This window comes from Macrobrachium rosenbergii, chromosome 58 (assembly GCF_040412425.1).
Source record: "Macrobrachium rosenbergii isolate ZJJX-2024 chromosome 58, ASM4041242v1, whole genome shotgun sequence".
NCBI classification, from domain to species: domain Eukaryota; kingdom Metazoa; phylum Arthropoda; class Malacostraca; order Decapoda; family Palaemonidae; genus Macrobrachium; species Macrobrachium rosenbergii.
The window spans coordinates 7,781,362-7,785,196 of NC_089798.1; positions in this window are offsets into that span (position 1 = coordinate 7,781,362).

Below are 3,835 nucleotides of genomic sequence, written 5' to 3' on the forward strand. Positions count from 1 at the left end.
AGAAAGACTTAAATTCTTATTCCAGTGCTCTTGGAAAAAATGAAATTAGACTTTCCCAGGCTTTTATCTATTGATATATGGAGATTTCAGTGCATTAGCAAATTAATTTATTTCATAAGTTATACTCTGATAGTACTGTTGTGTATTACATTGTATTACCTGATAGTGACGAATACCTGTCATATTAATGCAAGTTATGGTAAATCATTATGAGATGTAACAATACTCTACTAAAGGATCTAGAATTCTTAAGTGTCTCACCTCCAGTATGCACAATAATAATGGACTACACTACATGTTTTGAGCCTAGAAAGCTTTTTGAACCAAGATATTATTTGATAAGTCCATAAAACTAAAATAAGTCAGAATACTTAGCTAAGAGTTTGTCCATGCCTTAGCCAGTGAGCACCAGTGAATCAATGAACTATTTCCAAATAACCCCTGAATGTGAGACCACCTCGATGTGGTGAAAGGGCTATTGAAACCATGAAATTTGTTCCCCAGGTTTAAAACCAGCAGTCCTATGTATCATGGCATATTGATTTTGGTTAATTTTTTTGTGATTTTCCACTTGGTAAAATTTATTGGACTTAATAAACAGGAAAAGGTATCCCAAAAGGCATCATAGCTGCAACTGGGTTTATATATGAAGCTAATAGTGGGAACTGTGGTAGAATCATCAACTACCCGATAATGTTTGGACCTGAGAAATATCACATTGGTATCTCAAGGGCAGAACTATTCTATAGAGATGGGCCATAGATTCCAGGGATGGTCTGGTTTTGGGGATAGGACTCTAGGCATTTTGTCTCTTTGCCCATAATATGATAAGGGTGGGGATGATTGTATTCTTGTAATACTCTGAGTTGGCTTACACTTGGGCCACCATAGTTGTGTTTTGCCATCCCCTGTGAGGTAGGGTTGGGGGTGGACATTTGGGAGTTGGCTTCTAGTGGTGTCATTGTTGTATAATAAACCCCATGAAAAGCTGATGATATCTTTTTAAGATTTTCAGGTTTACTTGATTTTTCTCTTGTTACTTGATCTTTATGTTTAGCAATAAAGTATTAAGTGCCCCCGGGCCCCTTGATGATACCCTTTTGGCACAGATGGTAACCTCTGAACCCTCTTCTGAGAACCTATGTTTTGAAAAGGCTAGGAGACCACCTAGTGTAATTACACTGGAACCCTATGCTCCAGCACAGAGCAAAGGGAAAGTGACCAGAATTGTACATGAAATAGGACCAGGAATATTTGAAACCTCCTATGATAAGTATTTGACCTTTAACCTGGAAGATTCTAATTGTGACATTTTTAATGTGTACAGAGACGTTATGAAGTGATGTGGTCAAGAGCCTAAGATATCTGAAGGCCAAGGAAAGGAAAACTGACAGTAGAGTCAGCCTCAGCAAAAGAAAGTAAAACAATTAAAAGCATTATTGCATCTTGGAAGAGTTAAAGTGGACTGCTCTGTACATGCTTTTTGGAATCACTCCAAGGGAATGATATTTGCACCCCAACTGGTTACATACTCAGAAGAGAAACTTGAAGAAGAAATAAAAGATCAGGGTGTGATTAGAATTGAAAGGACGAAGAAGATCAATGGGGCCTAAGTTCCACTGCCAAATTTCATTATTACATTCAATTAAACCTGCTTGCCCAATGTAAGAAAAACAGCATGATCACGTTTTAAGGTTAAGCAATATATCCCAAGACCAAGGAGATCTTTTATTATCAAGAATATGATCATATGTTGTGGTCTTATAGGCAGAAGCTACAAGGCAAGTCTGCCACATGTGTTAAGTGTAGTGAATCACAGCATGGTGTATGTTATAAAGAAGCAAAATGTATACATTGTGGAGATGATCATCCACCATCTTCACAAAATTGTGATGTGTACATCATGGAAAAGGAGATACAGACTTTAAGGGTAACTGAACATATCACATTTACATTGGCTAAACAGAAAGGTTATGCTGGTAATTTCTGGTACTCCTGCCTCTTCGGAGGCAGCGCCAGTGATTTCTGGTCCTCCTACCACTTCGGAGACTGCACCAGTTGTTTGCAGCACTCCTGCCTTTTTGGAGGCCATGCCAGATATGCCTGGCACTCCTGCCTCTGTGGAGACTGTGCCAGTTATGCCAGTTGTGTCTGCCTCTGTGGAGGCTGTGCCAGCTATAGCTAGCAATGTTGCCTCGTTGGAGGCTGTATTATCTGTACCTGGTCCTTGTGTCTCCATGGAACCTGCACCAACTGTGACTGGTGCACCTGATGCTTCAAAGGAAGCACAAAATGTTTGTGACACATCCAGTCCTCTTCAGGCAGCACCAGCTTTTTCTGGTGCTCCTGAGCTTGATATTCCTTTGACAAAGACAAATCAAAAGTACCCAACACCCAAAATACTGGGAGGTTGTGCCATCTGCAGCAGGTTTCTCCTCCATGGAAATGGCACAGTCATCAACCTTGAATTGGAAGGCAGCCATTAACAATTAATCTCCCTCCAGAAAAAAGCAGGAGCAAGGCAGTAAAGTTAAATAACTGAAAAGGGGCTCTAGTTTAACAGTCTCAAAACCTAGGTAAAATTCATTCATTTTCTCCACTGGAACTGTTAAGGATGAAGAGCCAAATGGAAAGAACTAAGGTTGCTCATATCAGAATTGTTTCCTATATGTATATCTTTGCAGAAGACTGTGATTGGTAATAATGTGTGCCTGAGCCCATGATAGTATACAGCCTATCATTCCCCTTATAACATAAATACAAGCTGTGGGGGTGTAAATTTATATATTCGTAATGACACCCCACAAAATCCTATTAGTATCCAGTCTACACTGCAGGTGATAGATGTGGAGATCTGTTTCCAAACAAAATTTACCACCTCACTGATGAATTTAAATCCCTTCTCCAACAGCTTGCCATGTCCCTTTGTTATTCTAGGAGATATGAATAGTAGAACCCTATTTGAGGTGATAGTGTTACCAATCAAAGAAGAAATTGCCTGTGTTCCATCATAGAAAGTTAGACTGTTGGAATTGCAAACACTGGGGAGTCTACACATTTTCATGTTCAAACAGGCACATTGTCATCAATGACTGCCTTATTCATTTTAGTTGGTTACTAGTGATCATTTTCAAGTAGTGATGAGTGTAGCTTCAGATCTTCCATATTCAAGGTTACCTAAATGGAACATTGATAAAGCTGATTGGATAATATTCCAGGATCACAGCTCAATAAATGAATTGGCTGATGATTTCCCTGTGTAAATGATGCTCTTGATTTTTTCAGTATAATTATATTTTTGGCTGGTCTTCAATGAATACCTAGGACTTCAGGCATATTTATCTGCAACCAGTTCCCTGGGGACTTGTAAATACTAGGAAACTCATAGAACTATGTGGTCAGCTTTCACCAGGTATTGCAGACGAAGATGTGAGTACTACCCTATTGAAATGTAAAAAAAAAAAAGAAGAGCTCATTTCCGCATGGAAATTAAAAAGGCACGAAGGGAATCTTGGACAATTTTTATATGTTCACTAAATTCAAAAACACCCTTAACTTTAGTTTGGAAGAGGGTTAGAAAAATAACAGGCAAATTTATTTCTTGTCAACCTTCAGTTATCAAGATCAGTGATAGTGAAGTAGCAGATCCCCAGTTAGTGGCAAACTCATATCATTTTGCTAATGTAGCAAAAAAAAAAATGATGACAGACCCTATTCAGCTGAAAGAAGGCTAAGGGAACAGGTAGAAGTTAATTTTAATACATCAAGGAATGACCAATACAATGTACTTTTAACTACAAGAGAATTTGAATCAGCCTTAAGTAAATGAATTGAA